Raw genomic sequence first — 19,377 nt, forward strand, 5'->3', positions numbered from 1 at the left:
TCGCATGTAAATAGGGAAATGCCGGTTATCGGCATTTCTCTCCTCATGAGTTGTCACGCTGACAGCTCGTGAGGAGAGGAGAGCCAATAATTGGCATTCCTCAGAGGGGGCATGTACACTGATCATCAAGGCACTGATGATCAGTGTGCCCTGATGATCGGTGTAGCCCCAGCAGTGCTACCTGTCAGTGTCCATCAATGCCAGCTGTCAGTGCTCATCAGTGCCACCTGCCAGTGTTCATCAGTGCCTCATCAATGCCACATATCAGTTCCTACCAGTGCACATCAATGCCACATATCAGTGCCCATCTGAGCTGCCTTTCAGTTTCACCTATCAATGCCAGTCAGTGCCACTTATCAGTGCTGCCAATCAGTGCCACCTATCAGTGCCAGTCAGTGCCACCTATCAGTGTGCAGCAGTGCCGCCTATCAGTGCCCATCAGTGCTGCCTATCAGTGCCTGCTAAGAGTGCCAGTCAGTGCTGCCTAACAGTGCCAGTCAGTGCCAACTATCAGTGCCAGTCAGTTCCACCTATCAGTGCCACCTATCAGTGCTATATATGAGTGCTGTCTTTCAGTGCCCATCAGTGATATCTGTCAATGCCTATCAGTGCCACCTACTAGTGCCTCCTCATCAGTGCCCATCAGTGCTACCTATTAGTGCCTATCAATTCAGCCTCATTAGCGCACATCAGTGAAGGAGAAAAATCACTTATTTACAAAAACTAAGAAAAAACATTTTTTTTTCAAAATTTTCAGTTGTTTTTGGTTTGTTTAGCATAAAATAAAAGAAACCCAGAGGTGATTAAATACCAACAAAAGAAAGCTCTATCTGTCTCAAAAAATGATAAAAATGTCATATGGGTACAGTGTTGCATGACCGCGCAGTTGTCATTTAAAGTGCGAGAGCGCTGAAAGCTGAAAATTGGCCTTGGCAGGAAGGGGGCATAAGTGCCCTGTAGGCAAGTGGTTAAAGAGCCAGTGAAATAAAATAAAGTGTGATTTATTTTACTGGCTTAAAATAACAATGTAAAATGTATCATGAATAACAAGGTAAAACAAAAATATAAAAACAGAAGTTATAAAGATGCATCAAGCTTATTGTCATGGCTGTCCTGCCATGTGCTTCTTGTCTGTTCAATGCAGCTCAGTCTGAGCAAGAAGAAGGAAGTGACGTGGTTTTGGGTCTCTTAGAGAATGCACCTGTTTCAGCTTCTCAGTATGTGAATCATGACAGCGTCTTCATGCTTTGCTTGTGTCTGTCTGTGTGTGAATAGACTGACATGTGTATGTATGTGCTGTGAGTGTTGTGTATTGTGTATTGTGTATTGTGAGCTTCGCATCTTAGGGTGTCTCTTTATGTTACATATAGACGTCATAATTCTCATAACTCAGAACCTTGTATGGCAAACAATTTTGCTTAGTAGAGCAATTTCATTGAAAGGAGGGGGTACTACATATATGGTCTTTTGATTGACAAGCCCATATGTATTGGCTTCATAAGTTGACAGTGTTGCATCAGCCTACTCATGTGACCAGTTTCTCTGTTTAACCGCCTCCCGCCTGCCATATATGGTAATGACAGGCGCAAGGCGGTTCTCTCATTCTGGGAGGACGTCATATGATGTTCTTCCACTCTAAGTGCGCATGCGCGGCTCTGGGAGCGCGCAGCGTGGCGATTGGTGGTTCGCTGTGTCCCTCAGATACAGCAGATCACCGATCAACGGAAAGAGCCGAAGATGTCGGCTTGGTCATGTGATCAGCTGTGTCCAATCACAGCTGATCGCATGTAAATAGGGAAATGACGGTTATCGGCATTTCACTCCTCACGAGCTGTCACACTGACAGAGGAGAGGAGAGCCGGTAATCGTCATTCCTCGGAGGGAACATGTACACTGATCATCAGGGCTCTAATGATCAGTGTGCCCTGATGATCAGTGTAGCCCCAGCAGTGCCACCTGTCAGTGCTCATCAATGACAGCTGTCATTGCCCATCAATGCCACCTGCCAGTGCCCATCCGTGCCACATCAATGCCACATATCAGTGCCCATCTGAGCTGCCTTTCAGTGCCACCTATCAGTGCCAGTCACTGCCACCTATCAATGCCAGTCAGTGCCACCTATCAGTGCTGCTAATCAGTGTCACCTATCAGTGCCAGTTAGTGCCACCTATCAGTGCGCATCAGTGCCCCCTATCAGTGCCCATCAGTGCTGCCTATCAGTGCCACCTAACAGTGCCAGTCAGTGCCGCCTATCAGTGCCATATTTGAGTGCTGCCTTTCAGTGCCCATCAGTGATGCCTGTCAATGCCCATCAGTACCACCTACTAGTGCCTCCTCATCAGTGCCCATCAGTGCAGCCTATCAGTGACCATCACTGCAGCCTCATTAGCGCACATCAGTGAAGGAGAAAAATCACTTATTTACAAAATTTTATAACAAAAACTAAGAAAAAACGTTTTTCATTTTTTTCAAAATTTTCTGCGGTTTTTGGTTTGTTTAGCAACAAATAGAAAACCCAGAGGTGATTACATACCAACAAAAGAAAGCTCTATCTGTCACAAAAAATGATAAAAATGTCATATGGGTACAGTGCTGCATGACCGCGCAATTGTCATTCAAAGTGCAACAGCGCTGAAAGCTGAAAACTGGCCTGGGCAGGAAGGGGGTATAAGTGCCCTGTAGGCTAGTGGTTAAAGGATAGTATAACTAAGAATCTATCTTTACAACATAATATCTCAATAATGTTGTATAACCAAAAATCTACTTATGTAACACATAATATTACCGACTTATAAAACATACATTAAATACACAGATACTCATAGAATATATTATTTCATACTAATTCTGTTTTGGTTCACTTCTGACTCCCATGACATCCTACACCAGAGATCTTTTAACCAGCTATGCCCATCTACGAAAATGTCCTAAATACTCAGCTTCTAGCTAGTTATCTTAACACCAAATACTCTGACATTTTTCTGGCTCAGCTATAACTGAAGAATTCAACACTATCACTTGTTCAAGTCCAACCACACATTTTAATATTAATTATGATTAAACCATAATTATTATGATTGAACCAAGTATTTTGCAAGCTTGCCATCAATATAATATAATTCATATAAGTGCCGAATTATGAATTTGGAATTAATGTTTAACAGTTCTACAAAAAAAAGATTACCTGACCACCACAGGTGTAATCTCCATGATGTACAGATATTCAATACAGCAATTTTTAATGGTGTACCCTATTAAAAGTAGGATCAAATGAGAAGCAGAAGCTCTTTTATGAGAGAACAATGCTTGGATGTATAAATAACAAACAATTCCATTAGTCTCTTTTTTTTTTTTACAAAGGTTAACTCAATTACATATTCTTCTTGAGTATATCACATTCCTAGGTTACTGCACTCTGCTGGGCCCTTGCAATACATGTGGACAAGACTGGATAGATATTCTTTTCCCAGAGCATTTAGCCATTTTAAAGGAATCAGTATTCCTATATGTTCCATGTGATGCTAACACCTATATACTGGTTCTACATATTAAAAATGCAAAAACATGTTTAGCCCTAACGTGTATCAGAACCCAAGAACACAAATGGAACTTGTAAAATGTAGCTTACCCTTCCTTAGATGTGGTGGATACATTCATTTTTATTTTACAGGCTTTTTTTTTACTATATTTTTGACTGGTGATCCTGCCACTAACATATTGTTCAAGGGTTACAATGCTCACTTACTGAATCTATAGAGTAGCAGTGTTGTCACTCTAAGATAGGACTACAGAACCCTTCCTCTTCTTTTCTGCGTTATGACATGGGGTAAGTGTTTTATAGTTAATTTAGTTGAACTGGACAGGACTAATAACATTATTTAAAAGAGAAGCTATTTTGTCTATACATCTTCTGTGGGTCACAAGAGTGCACTTAATTCTGCACTCCTGTAACCCAGATGCAGCCAACAGCTGAAGCCAGTCCAGAATCAGGAGTGATCCCGACAATAATGTTGGGATTTGTCCAAATTCCTAACCGGCAGCTGGCCCAGCCTCTCAGCATGCCACTGAGAGCCTGCTGCTCCCATCCTCTACACAGTCCGGTGCTCCAGTGAGCTGTGAAGGGGCCAAGCACATAACCAGTAACTGACAGTCAGCACTCTTTGCTCAGAGCGGACCCAAGAACTGATCAATCAGAGGTCTTTGATTACTCAATTCTCGGTGTAGAGCCCATGGGGGGCAACTACAGCATCAGATCAATGCTTCATCTACATACAGTGAAGGAAATAAGTATATGATCCCCTGCTGATTTGGATGTTTTCCCACTCACAAAGGGATGATGGAAGGGGGCTATGTACCGTCAAATCTTGGATGAGAACCTTCTTCCCTCAGCTAGGGCTTAGAAAATGGGTCGTGGATAGATTTTCCAGCATGACAATGACCCAAAACACACGGCCAAGGCAACAAAGGAGTGGCTCAAGAAGAAGCACATTAAGGTGTTGGAGTGGCCTAGCCAGTCTCCAGAACATAATCCGATTGAAAATCTGTGGATGGAGCTGAAAGTTCGAGTTGCCAAACGGCAGCCATCAAACCTTATTGACTTGGAGAGGATCTGCCAAGAGGAGTGGGCAAAAATAACTCCTGAGATGTGTGCAAACCTGGTGGCCAACTACAGGAAACGTCTGACCTCTGTGATTGCCAACAAGGGATTTGCCACTAAGTACCACTAAGGGATTTGCCACTAAGTCATGTTTTGTGAAGGGGATCAAATACTTATTTCCATTATGAACATGCAAATCAGTGCATCATTTGTTAGACATGCATTTCTTTTGAATTTTTTGTTGCTATTCTGTCTCTCAGTGTTACAATACACCTACCATTCGATTTTTAGACTGATCATTTCTTTCAAAACATTCAAAATCAGCATGGGATCAAATACTTATTTCCTTCACTGTAGGTGATTATGAATGTTTGTTATTTTTGAATCACTTCTCTAAAACAAAAAAATAATAGTATAACAGCTTGCTGGTGGCTGCATTTGTTTTTTTTTCTTTTAACTTGGTGATCCAGCTGTAGTATTAACTCACGCCCTGTCCTAGGATGACAGAGCAACAGTGTCACCCTATAAAAGTGATTCTGTTAGAAGTACATAACACTGTGTTAGGACTGCATAACACCTCCCTCTCTTCATATTACGCAGAGGGGTTTGTAGTCTACACAAATAGCAGGGAACAATGTTAACTAGTAAAAGTCCAGAGGCAGAGAATACAGAAAATTATTAGATTTCTGGCTCAATGAACAACTTCATTGTTTTGCATGTGTCAGTTAGGTATAATAAAACACTTTCAATAGAATATTTAACAAACCAAAAGGGAGTAAATAAGATAACTGTATTGTAACTTATATATATGTACTCTAAGATTTTAATACAGAGCACACAACACAAGACAGCACTGGATTTCTGAAAGAATCAACAGGTATTGTTTTTTCCACATATTGAGTGGATATAACAAAACCCTTTCAAAGATATATTTAGCAAACCAAAAGGACAAGTAATAGAAGTTCATTAGGGTTTGCTTACACTATAAAGCAATGCCTTGTGTTATAAACACAGCAGGCATCATGACTGGGGCCTGTCCCTTCGGACTAGTCTGTTGGATAATAAAGGGGTTAAATGATGGCAGAAGGGAAGGATGGTGAAGGGGCGTGATTTGGACTGTGGTGGCAGATTATTGGTAGGAGGAAGAAAAAGGAGGGGACTCCTGCATCATGTTAAGTCCCGTGACATACTGGTCACTCAGTTGGCGCCCTTCCACAAAGAAAGAAGTCCCCACCCTCCCTCCCCCAAGTTTTCGTTCCTGTGTTTTGTTGTTATGGCTTTGCTTATGACATTTATAAAAAAAATTTTAAATTAAAAAAAAAAAAAAAATATATATATATATATATATATATATATATATATATATATAATTGAAAAAAAAAAAGAATACATACATACATTAAAAAAAATTGTGTTTTTTTCATACAGGACAAAGAATAAATAAATACAAAGTAATTAATTAAGAGACAATTTGTTATTATTGGTTCCAGTCATGTATATTTGTTGTCACGTGGTATTTTTTGTCACAGCTGGCGTTTATTCCTTTTGTGGGCTGAGGTGGCAGGTGGCTGGTAGAGGCTGTGGAATTGGTAGCAGGAGGCCCAAGTAATCCCCTGAGCCTGACCTGGACAGCTGGGGGCTGAATTGGCTCCTGCTAAGGAAGAAAAGTGGAGATACGCCACTCAGCACTGCTAAAAGGGATTTTGGTGTTAGATATGTTTTATTGGTTGATTTTTCATAGATCTCAAGATGTTGCCGATACTTAATAAAGTATCAACGCAGTTAAAAGTATCTTTGTTGTCAGTGTAGTTATTTTAGTCAATCTCAGGGACAAGTGAGCAGTGTACCAGTCAAGAAAACCTGTGCTTTGCCCATTCAGGTATCACATTTGTTTGTACATGTACTATACCGTACAGTGCTGCATGATATGTTGGTGTTTTATAAATAATAGTGATTGCAGTTTCGTCTCTCAGAGTCAGTGGTGGGAATTTAGGGTTTTGGGTTTTCTGTAGGCATCTGCAGAACTTTAAATAGAATCAGATTTTATAAAAGTACCTTCCTTCACTTTGCTCTGAAAGTTTAGTTTTGGGTAGAATCCAATGTATTTAAAAACACTGACACAGTGAGTATTACTGCATTCAATTTAGGCCAAATTCAGTAAGAGATGCCTGCACCAATTCTCCTCCTCCCAAATGAATGCAGAACATGGGCATGGGTTTAATTATGGCATTAAACCTCATTTATAGGATGCCGTCCACCTGTATTTTAGTGCATGCTGCACGGATGATGACCATTGACTTCTGTAGTAACTGGCAATATAAAAGAATATAAACCATCCAAAAGCACAAATATGAAAAGAAACCACATTCCCATAAAAATTTTGGTTGTATAGAGTCTATGAAAATCCCTTAAGACACTCAGATGGATGGAGTTAATTGCTGATAGTGTCTGCATACTCGAAAGCAGGGTTTCTAGGGTGATTCCCACTGGCAAACCATGTGAAAAAACAAAAACAGAGAAGAGAGGGAAAGTGCCAATGGTTCAGTTTAGCCACTTGTCCTCTAGAGGATTTACACCCCTTCCTGACAAAGTAATTTTTTGCGATACGGCGCCTCGTTACTTTAACTGACAATTGCTCGGTCAAGCAACGCTGCACCCAAATTAAATTTATGTCCTTTCTTTTGGTGGTATTTGATTGCCTCTGCATTTTTTATTTTTTGCGCTATAAGCAAAAAAACTGACAATTTTGAAAAAAAAACTATATATTTTTGATTTTTTACTATAAAACATATCCAATAAAAAAATTTTAAAAATCAAATTTCATCAAAACATTAGGCCAAAATGTATTCTGCTATATGTGTTTGCTAAAAAAAATCTCAATACGTGTAAATTAATAGGTTTACGTGAAAGTTATAGCATCTACAAATGGCGATATATATATATTTTTTTAATACTAGTAATGGCGGCGATCAGCAAGTTATAGCTGGACTGCAGCGGGCATTCTGACACTTGGGGGGGGAACTGACTAACTGCCACTGTCATCCCCAGTGACATTAATACAGTGATCAGTGCTAATAAAAAGCACTGACACTGTACTAATGACACTGGGGAGGAAGGGGTTAACATCTGGGGCAATCAAGGGGTTAACTGTGTGCTGTTTTACAAACTGTGCTGTACGTAATTTACTGTGTAAGCATGCTGCTTTGTGTTGCTCTGCTATGCTGGTGCTGACAGGGGAGAAATCTGTATTGTTTTCATACAGACCTCTCCCCTGTCAGTGTTCCTCTGTGATTGCCGGGTGCCAGCAGGGAATTTCCATCCGAGGACCCGGTGATCGACAGCTGTAGCCACCAATGGGTGCGTGGGTAGGGCAGAAATACAAAATCACATATATGTATGTGATTTTGCACAGCTCTGCCACCCTGTAGCAGTAGTAGGGTGGTTGGGAAGCGGTTAGTATTTATTATACAACAATAAAAGATAGGTGCAAGTATGCACTCATGTGCTGTACATACAGCCATGGCCAAAAATATTGTCACCCTGCATTTCTGTCAGATAATGCACCACATCGCCCATAAAATTTTTGCAATTGCAAATGTTTAGGCATTCTCATGTTCATTTCTTTTGTTTGTATTGGTATGACACAAAAGTGAAGTAACAAAAAGCCAAAGTTGACATATTCCATGCAAAACCCCAAAAATGGTCTGGACAAAATTACTGGCACCTTCTCAAATTTGTAAGAAATAATTGCATTTCAAGTTTGTGATGCTCCTGTAGTTTCTAATCAAACTCATCTGTATCAAATAACAGCTGCTGACAATATAGAAATCACACTGGCAACCAGTTAAAGTGGTGAAAAATTCACTCAACCTTTCTGTTTTGTGTCTCTATGTGCAACATGCAGCATGGAGAAGAGAAAGAGCAGCAAATAATTGTCTTAGGATTTGAGAACAAAAATTGTGGAAGAGTATGGACAATCTCAAGGTTACAAGTCCATCTCCAGAGATTTTGATGTTCCTGTGTCCACTGTGCGCAACATTGTCAAGACGTTTTCAGCAGATGGCACTGTAGCTAACTTCGCTGGATGTGGACGAAAGAGAAAAATTGATCAAAGATTGCAATGAAGTTTAAATGGTGGCTAAACCTCAACCAACTTTTAAACAAATTCAATCTGACTTTTATGCACAGGGTACAAATGTATAGTTGCTTGCACTATACGTCGCCATCTGAATAAAAAGGGACGCTATGGTAGGAGACCCAGGAGGACCCCACTGCTGACACAGAAATATAAAAAGCCAGATTGGAGTTTGCCTAAACTTACCTGAGGAAGCCAAAATCCTTTTTGGTAGAATGTGCTGTGGACAGACAAGACAAAATTACTGCTTTTTGGTAAAGTCCATCACTCTACTGTTTTCAGATAAAGCAATGAGGCCTTTAAAGAAAAGAATACAGTCCCTACAGTCAAACATGGTGGAGGAGCACTGATATTTTTGGGCTGCTTTGCTGCTTTAGGCACTGGATGTTTTAGCCGTGTGCATGGCATTATGAAATCTGAAGATTACCGTAGAATTCTGGGGTGCAATGTAGGGCTCAGTGTCAGAAGGTTGGGTCGCCATCAGAGGTTATGGGTCTTACAGCAGGACAATCACCCAAAGCAAATGTCAAAAAGCACCCAGAAATGGTTTCAGACAAAGCGCTGGAGAGAACTGAACTGACTAGTAATGAGTCCAGATCTCAATCCCATAGAGCACCTGTGGAGAGATCTCAAAACAGTAGTTGGGAAAAGAAATCCTTCCAATATGAGAGACCTGGAGCAGTTGGCAAAAAAAACGGGGTCCAAAATTTCAGTAGAGAGTTGTAAGAAACTCATTGATGGTTACAGGAAGATTGATTTAAGTTATTTTTTACCAAATATTAAATTGAGGGTGCCAATAATTTTGTCCAGTCCATTTTTTGAGTTTTGTGTGGAATGTGTCAGATTTGGCTTTTTGTTTTTCCATTTTGTCATACCAATACAAACAAAAGAAATAAACATGAGGATGCCTAAACATTTGTAATTGCAATAATTTTCTGGGAAACAATTTTCCAGTGCATTACCTGACAGAAATACAGGGGTGCCAATATTTTTGGCCATGATTGTACATCCAGTAGACTGCAGCCTTCCCTCTGGCTGGCGGTGGTGACGTATGTTAAAAAACTCTGTAAAAGATAGTAGAAAGCTGCTGTGGACTGCAAATAACCATCTAGAGTAGGCCAAACTGCCTGGAAGATGTCACACACTGAAAGGAGGTGTGGCAACATGTTTCAGGCTGACATGCCACTTTCTCAAACCCTTGAGAAAGGGGAGTCTCCACCCAGAAACATGTTGCCATGGCTCCTTTCAGTGTGTGATGTCTCCTGTCAGTTCAACACACTCTAGATGCTTCCTTGTTGTTCACAGCGGCTTCCTACCATCTTTCCAGAGTGGCTGAACTATTATTCATCACAGCCAGTCAGAGTGAAGGCTAGATCTACTGGAAATATGTACAGGCTGTTTTTTCATTTCACAACATGTGAATGCATACTTATCTTTTATTGTTTTTCAATAAATACTACACTTAATTAGTGCCATTTTTTCTCCCTTCTCTGCTTTTGTTTCTGTTATAACTGGAAATGTACAGTAGACCTTCTACATGAGAGCTGCCTGTGATATCCAATAGAAAATATTCAGATTCAAACCCACAATAGATGATATAGAACCAATACATTTTCTGTCTGATTGTTTAATTTGCAGTAATATTGCCAGTTCTTGTGTCAGACACTTTGATAAATGAACCTTGCTAGCCTTTCTTATTAAAGCAAAATCAAAGCTTGTTTCCATTATTTGATTATCTTATCACTTATTTGTTTTATGAAAGCTCAATATAAGGAAACAATAAACAAATAATATTTTTGGTATGAGAATTTTTCCTGCGTACATAAAGGGTACATGTAAATGTAGCCTCGCAGGTTGGATGTCAAAAGGGTGACATAATAAAAGGGACCTTTGCAGCATATCACCTAATCTGGCTCTCTTCATTGCAGGTACATGGAAACATTTGTGTAGGTACTAGTGAGCTTAAAGTTTATTTCCAGCCAAAAACATATTTTGTTTTAGATAAATTATATTAAGCTAATCAGTGTACAGCTCACCACACATACAATTTGACCATATTATCTTTATACAATCAACTTTAGATTTACCAAAACCATGTAATAAGAGTACCTGCCCTGTCTAACAGGCTGATACAGCTTACACATATATTTGCAAATGTGTGCAAATAAATCCCTTGTTTTTAACCTGAACTGGTAGACAAAGTCCATTTAGTTTTGTTGCAGGCTAGCTGGTACGTAAGCTGGGAATTTTGGTTCGTTTTTGATGTGTGTTGCCCTTCCACGTGCTCCTCCTGCAAAGGTTAGTTATAGGTTGGGGTGGTTGTCAGTTGCTTGTACAGTTGGTTGAATTGGGTGCGGGGATGCATTAGATACTTTCAGCTGCCATTGTGCTCTTGTGTCCAGTGCATCCAGTTGCCTTTAAGAAGGAGTTGGCTCCCTCCAGGCACATCTACCTTAATCTATTCACTGCTATATGTTCTCCAATTTGGGAGACTCTCAAATTATAGAGCTAGGACGGCAGTGCATTTTGGTGTCTTGACATGACCACTGCAGCTTACAAATATATTTGCAAATGTGTGTGACTAACCCTCTTGTTTTTAATGTGATCTGTTGGACAAGGTTTATTTTGTTTTTTTACAGGCTAGCTGGTAAGTGACCTGGGACTATTTGTTCATTTTTTATGTGCATTGCCCTTCCAGGTGCTACTTGCTGCAAAGGCTAATTATAGGTCGGGGTGGTTGCCATCTGTCTGTACAGCACAGACTGACCCCTCAGCACAGATTGACCACCTCCAGCACAGACTGATCCCCCAGAACAGATCCCCCCAGAACAGACGGACGGACCCTCCCAGTTAGGACCAACTCCCAAGCACAGACCAACCCCCCCCCCTCCCCAGCACAGATTCACCCCAGCACAGATATACCACTCTAGTACAGATTCATCAATAAAGCAAAACCCCCACTCCCCATTACAGATGCCTCAGTACATAAAACCCCCTCACCTCCCCAGTACAAATACCCCTCTTCCCCCTCCCAAAGTTAAGAACTGTAAGAACAGACGACACACTCCTCCCCACAGTCACTCACCAGATATATGCATGCCTACATATAAAAGGAATAGCTGAATCAAGTACTCACTCAGTCCCAGAAAATGGAACCTCCTCAGTCCAGAACTCCTGGCTCTTTGATTCAAAGCTGACCCAGTCTGTCTCGCTCTCTGGTAGGGTCCCCAGCTAAGCCTAGCTGAGACATTAACAGCTGCTGTCAGGGACCATTGCGACGCATGGGTCTACACAGGCGTAGGTGTCTGCCAAGACGTGTAGGTGGCAGGGCACTAGGACCCAGGCGCACCCATCGTCTTGACAGTACTAGGCGGGCACTAGGACCTAGTCTGCGCCTGTCAGGTGCAGGGCAGGCTATTTAAACCAGCTCTGCACAAACACTTGTTGCCGAATGGTCTTTGTATGCTGTTACCTGTGTTGTGAGTATCTTGATCTGGATTGTTTGACCTTGCTGCCTTCTCCTGTCTTGACCCTTGGCCTGCCTGACTCTGCTCCTGGATGTTCCCCTTTAAATCTGATCTTTTGGTATTGACCCTGCGTGTGACCCGACTATCCTTTGCCTACCGTTTTGTACCTCACTGACCCGCTGGTTACCGACCCGGCCTGTATGACTCTGATTTAGCTCATCCATCCCGCAGGGATCACTAGACTCCATCACATCAGACTCTTAGCCCCCTGGAGCTCCTGTCAGACTCCTCTACCCCTGTTGGAGATACCTAACAGCTGCGACCTGGTACCAGAGCGCTCCAAGTCCATCCCCACCATCAGGGGCCCTGGTGAACAAGTGCTCCGGTGCTTAGACTCCGCACTCTGGGGAGGCTCTGCCAGGGGATTGATAGAGGTGCTGTCAGGCGGTCCATTACAGCTGCCCTGGACTCCTGAGGCCTCTTGCCTTCTTTTCTCTCTGCCACAGGGGCAATGCCCCTAGTACATGGGTCTCCTCCAGATGGCTGGACCCCCAGACTGCAAGGCCTTAGTATTTATGAGCTTTCCCTCCTGGGCACACCTTCCCAGGGATTGGCTGGAGATCCATAAATATGCAGGCTGCCTGTCCTGCTCTTCCTCCCACTATACTTCTAGAACCTTCCAGAAGACAGGGGAAAGTAGCAAACCAGCAACCTGTGAGACACTGAAACAGCTCCTAGCACAATTAACCCCTCTGCTCTTCTGCCTACAGAGAAGCCAACTAAATTTACCTAGTAGCCTACCAAACTAGGAGGGTGCTACATTATCTTTAAATGTCTAACATTTGGAACTTTACAACAAAGGTGTTTTGGAATCATGGCATTTTACCACTAGTCTATTATATTGAGTTACCCTTGCTTCTGATAAATGGTGCATTTGTTGCACAGCTTGCACACTGGTATTTACTAAAATGTGCTATACACCTCTTTACATTATAAGATGTAGTACTGGCATCCATATCTGTCACGTTTTCTAAAGCATCCAAATTTCTTTGAGTGTACAGTATGTCTGAATACATTGACGTGCCAGCACCACTTTTCTGAAGATGATTTAAAAGACGATGTGGGAAGCAGGTGCCAAGAGCTCTAAGTGTGTGATGCAGTAAATGTAGTCTTTAATACGTAAATGTTCTGATGGTTGCTTCGAGCATGAATGTGTGAATGAATGAGTGCGCATATACGCTGCTACCAAGAAAAGCTCTGGAGTGTAAGTTAGCTATCTTTCCAACCGCAAGTGCATGCCTGTGTTTTAATCAGGCTAATTTTATGCATCATTAATATCTGGCCTGACAGAAGAAAGCAGTGTGCAGCCAGACAAGAGTATGAAACAGAGTGAAGTAATGGGAGGAAACGACAGTGAGGCACCAAAGAAGAGACAGATGAGCAAGACTAAGAAAGAACGGCGATTAAATGTGGACTGAACATTCTGTGCTCAATGTATGCTACTTGGTATGGAGGACACATATTTACATAGACATATTTTTCACTCACCTGTCCCAAACTGACCCAATCATTTAATACTACATGTCCTAGCTGAGCAATCTATAGCCTTAAAGGTCAGTTCTTCTGAACATTGAAAATCTTAGCTTGAGTTAAATTTGTTTTTTTTAAAGCACACGCACATTAACTTATTAGTCACATACAATGCTTCAGGGCCAGGAACAAGCAGCTGGAGCTCTATGATCTCTCTACTCTATATGGCCTCACTCTCAGCTCCAGGTCAGGAGCTCCAGTTGGGCCATTGACATAGATGTTTAAGTGGTGAGACCTGATTCGCATTCAGCCATAGCAGAAGTCTGGTGTTTGATCAACTGATTTCAGAATGACATAAGCATGTAGCTGAACTAGGGTAAGACATAATCATTTCCATATCTTTTCTGTATATTCATTTTACTGAAAATGTTATGGGTAGGGATGAGTATGAGTATTACAAACAGGAAGAAACTATATGTACATAATATACTGTATATTTATCTACTGTAAAAATATGTTTGGAGATGCATTAAATATAGGTGCAATCACAGAGCACATTCTTAAAAAGATATTAATTAAAACTATGTAAAACAACAATATATAACTGGGGTATTGTATATAACAAAACACACAAACCAATACAGCAAATAAATACTATTGCCGTTACAAAGTGAAACAGCTTTAATCACTAACCCCTTCTCTAAGCTATACTAATATTATGTACTCCAGGGGCCAATTCCATTTTCATAAGTTTAACATATATTATCAAAACACATATATAGTAAAATACATATATACTAGTAAAATACACAGTACATAATTCTACTCCCCACTCCAACCCTATATGATTTGAAAGCAGGTTCTACACACAATTAAAAGACACCATGCAGGGTATTTACTAAAACTGGAGCAGATAGAATTTGCAGCAGCTGTAAATAGTAACCAATCAGCTTCTAGCTTCAGCTTATTTAGTTATGTTTTAAAAAATTAAAGCTAGAAGCTGGTTGGTTGTCATGCACAGCTGCTTCATATTTTGTATGCCTCAGTCTTAGTAAATTCCCCTCCAGGATTTTTCTACAGCCAACATTATCCCTAAAATAGTGAAACTTGCCAGCACACATAAAGGTAATAATCCCTATGGAATTCCTATTAAACATAAAAGACAAGACTTTTAGCATTAATAAATAGGATTTATTGGCGAACTTGCAATTGTGTGCATGTGAAACAAAAGAAAAAAGGGACACAATAAGTAATGAGATTTGATTTAAAATGTGATCAAAATCTTGTGTACTTTTTATCATCCAAATAAAATTATTAAACTAAAATTGTCCTATAGCCACCAACATGTACATGCATACCTACTATGTATACATTGTTAGGTGTATGTGTTATATGTACCCTAAGATTTGTTCCATATAAATTTTTATGCTTACATTTTTTTTTTACTTTATTAAACTTATTTATACTCTTACCTTTTTTTTCATGTATAACTGTTACAAAAAGGAAAAATAGTTCCCTGTGTAATAGCTTTAGAAAAAAACCTGCTCTCAAAGGAATGGAGTGAATGAATACAGGACATCTCGCTGCTCGGAGAGTGAACTTCACCTATGCACTTGTCCCTTCCCTTTATTCAAGTGGTTACTATCCCTGATGTCACTACGTGTAAAAGCCTTCTGAATCACATCCACATGAAAGGCAGAGTAACAAAGACATAAATCAGGATATATTTCGGTGACCCTGATAATTTGTGATTAGAAATAAAGCTTGTATGGTGCCCCAATCAAACTAAAGGCTTGCAGCTACATCAAGGGATAGGCTGGGAACGAGGGGAAGTTTTTCACCCATCTATTTTATGAGGAAAGCAGTAGATCTTACTCTTGAAAGCACTAAACATACTTCTGCACCTGCCAATCTATAAAGGCTTTGTAGATGTTCCTGCAACCACAGGGCTAACAACATAAGTCTCTAGGGCATAGATCAGAGGCAAGTTCATGCTCAGTTGTAGTGGAGTTGAATGTAGCTGGTGTTAAATTAATTGATGTTGTGTACTACAAGTAGTTCTGCTTTGCGGTTAAAGTTGAACTGTGGCAAGTGAAGGGTTAATGCCAGGAATATGAACTGAATATACAGAGATACACTGTAAAACCATTATTTGAAAACATGAAATCCAAATGTGTTCAAAGTGGACTTGTAGGTATAATTAATATAGATCATGATACTATAGCCAGCAAATATAAATGTAAAACTAACTAAAAACTATTTAGAAGAAGCTGGCTCTCTCGCAATTCAAAAAGTGTAATGTGAGGGGAAACCCTGTGAACTTAGGGTGACCATACAAGTTAAGAAAAAAAGCTAAATTTCCCCATTCATGCTTTACAGCAGTGGTCTCCAAACTGCGGCCCTGGGGCCAGATGCGGCTCTTTGCTTGCTTTTATCTGGCCCTTGTGGCACTATTTGGCACTATTTCATCAATTGATACCAACAATGGGCCATTATTACCCCCCCCGACACCAATTATGGGGAACAATTTCTCTCAAAACACCAACAATGGGCTATTATCCCCCCCCCCAACCCGACACCAATGATGTGACACAATTCAGTCCAATGACACAAATGATAGGGCACTGTTCTTTCCACTAACACCAAAGATGGGGCATTTTTTCCCACTGATGTTGGGACCTTTTTGACCTTTTTGACTCCCAATGGCCACAGTCTGGCCCCCCTAAAGTTTGAAGGACAGTAAACTGGCCCTTTGTTTAGAAAGTTTGGAGACCCCTGCTTTACAGCATAGGTGGAGGAGTCTGCAGTGCCAGCTATTGTGCTAGCGCTGTAGCTGTCAGAATACTTGAACAGTGGCTGCATATGAGTGAATTCTGAAATTCGTCAGCTAAGAATCCTCTGCCTGGCTTCTTTGGCAACTATCAATTGAAATATTGACTTTTGTCAAGCTGGGTGGTGCTGACAGGGCCACCTATGAAACAAATTTTGGAAATTTCCAGGAGGAATCACACAAACTTTGTTCCATGTATGTCCATTTTAAAATTCCAATCACGTGGAGGACAAGAATTTTTTTGCACATGAAGGATGTTGGAAGTGGACAAAGGATCACTTCTCCATACATCACCTAGTACATCAGACTCTCTCTTGTTTAGGCTTCCTCCCCCACACTAACTGAATCCAGCAAACTTTCCATACAAGCTGGCTGTTACCTGCAAGTTGAGGCTTTTTAGACGCATGGACAGATAAACACCGCTGAGCAAATGAATTCTGCAAAGTACAGAACAATCACAAAAGCACTGCTTGTCTATAGTAGCAAAACTTAGAGAATAAACATAAACCAGCAGAAAAAATGTTGAGATCACAGGTTTTATATTGATTCACATTATATGTATAGAAATCACATTCTCTCCCTGCCGTGATAAACTACATACAATGTGTAGCTGCTGTGCAATAATGTATTTTGTGCAGTTCTTTCAGTCTGTGGATTCAATGATCCACTATTTGTAATCTTTTTACTTCTATGAATTTTCATGCTTGTCCCATAAAGTTAAAGTGTAGCTTCACTCTTTCAATCAACATTGATTATTTTTAATTATTATGCAGTTAGCATTAGTAAATAGATAGGAAAGTATATCATATGTACTTGTTTTAAACTTTTTTTTTTTTTTACAATACTTCAGTTACTTTTTGGTTTCCAGACTTAGGCAAATTAAGTCATACATCCCAGAAGTCTTCAGGAGGGGAGGGGGGGTTTTCTTAGCTAAGCACACCTTCCTGCCTGCATGCCTGAGCTAAGGGCAGATTGATTCCAGGAAGTGAATTCTGTATGAATCATCTGCCCCTGCTGAGAATGGCCACGGCCAGAAAAGCTAGGGTGGTGCTTTTTAAAGTGATTTCTCAGCAAAACAGGCATGGGGACATCGATGGATGGGTGAGTTTGTTTTGAACATTAAAAATAAATTAAATAGCATTTCTAGTTTGTAGTTAGAGATGAGCGAATCGAACTTGGCGAAGTGGAATTCGTTTCGAATATTAGGAAAAATTTGATTTGCACCGAATCCGAATATTAGCAAACTTCGGATGCGCGAATCGAATTTTTCCCGATCGGCCGATTTTCATCCCTTCTACAGCCGGCAAAAAGTGTCCCTGCAGAGAGCTCCGCTATTTCTGACAGTTCTCTGACAGTTCCTTCACATTTACAGCGGTTGAAACATTGTATCTATTTGTTTCCATTTAGGATACAGATGTTTTTATTCGGAAACAAATAGATACAATGTTTCAACCGCTGTAAATGTGAAGGAACTGTCAGAAATAGCGGAGCTCTCTGCAGATACACTTTTTGCTGTACTGGAATTCTTCTTGTTTTCATTCTTCTTCTTTTCATTCTTCTTCTTCTTCTTCTTCTTGTTTTCATTCTTCTTCTTCTTTTCATTCTTCTTCTTCTTCTTTTCATTCTTCTTCTTCTTCTTTTCATTCTTCTTCTTCTTTTCATTCTTCTTTTCATTCTTCTTCTTCTTCTTCTTTTCATTCTTCTTCTTCTTCTTTTCATTCTTCTTCTTCTTCTTTTCATTCTTCTTTTCATTCTTCTTCTTCTTCTTTTCATTCTTCTTTTCATTCTTCTCATTCTTCTTTTCATTCTTCTTTTCATTCTTCTTCTCATTCTTATTTTCATTCTTCTTCTTTTCATTCTTCTTCTTTTCATTCTTCTTTTCATTCTTCTTCTTCTTCTTTTCATTCTTCTTCTTCTTCTTTTCATTCTTCTTTTCATTCTTCTTCTTTTCATTCTTCTTTTCATTCTTCTTCTTCTTCTTTTCATTCTTCTTCTTCTTCTTTTCATTCTTCTCATTCTTCTTTTCATTCTTCTTCTCATTCTTCTTTTCATTCTTCTTTTCATTCTTCTTCTCATTCTTCTTTTCATTCTTCTTCTTCTTCTTTTCATTCTTCTTCTTTTCATTCTTCTTCTTCTTTTCATTCTTCTTTTCATTCTTCTTCTTCTTCTTTTCATTCTTCTTTTCATTCTTCTTCTTCTTCTTTTCATTCTTCTTCTTCTTCTTCTTCTTTTCATTCTTCTCATTCTTCTTTTCATTCTTCTTTTCATTCTTCTTTTCATTCTTCTTCTTCTTCTTTTCATTCTTCTTCTTATTTTCATTCTTCTTTTCATTCTTCTTCTTCTTCTTTTCATTCTTCTTCTTCTTCTTTTGATTCTTCTTTTCATTCTTCTTCTTCTTCTTCTCATTCTTCTTCTTCTTTTTTCATTCTTCTTCTTTTCATTCTTCTTTTCATTCTTCTTCTTCTTCTTTTCATTCTTCTTCTTCTTCTTTTCATTCTTCTTTTCATTCTTCTCATTCTTCTTTTCATTCTTCTTTTCATTCTTCTTCTCATTCTTCTTTTCATTCTTCTACTCCTTCTTTTCATTCTTCTTCTTTTCATTCTTCTTCCTCTTCTTTTCATTCTTCTTTTCATTCTTCTTCTTCTTCTTTTCATTCTTCTTCTTCTTCTTTTCATTCTTCTTTTCATTCTTCTTCTTCTTCTTTTCATTCTTCTTCTTCTTCTTTTCATTCTTCTTTTCATTCTTCTTCTCATTCTTCTTTTCATTCTTCTTCTTCTTCTTTTCATTCTTCTTCTTCTTATTTTCATTCTTCTTCTTC

This window comes from Staurois parvus, unplaced genomic scaffold, assembly GCF_062004578.1.
Source record: "Staurois parvus isolate SC_StPar_1 unplaced genomic scaffold, SC_StPar_1.0 ptg000145l, whole genome shotgun sequence".
NCBI classification, from domain to species: domain Eukaryota; kingdom Metazoa; phylum Chordata; class Amphibia; order Anura; family Ranidae; genus Staurois; species Staurois parvus.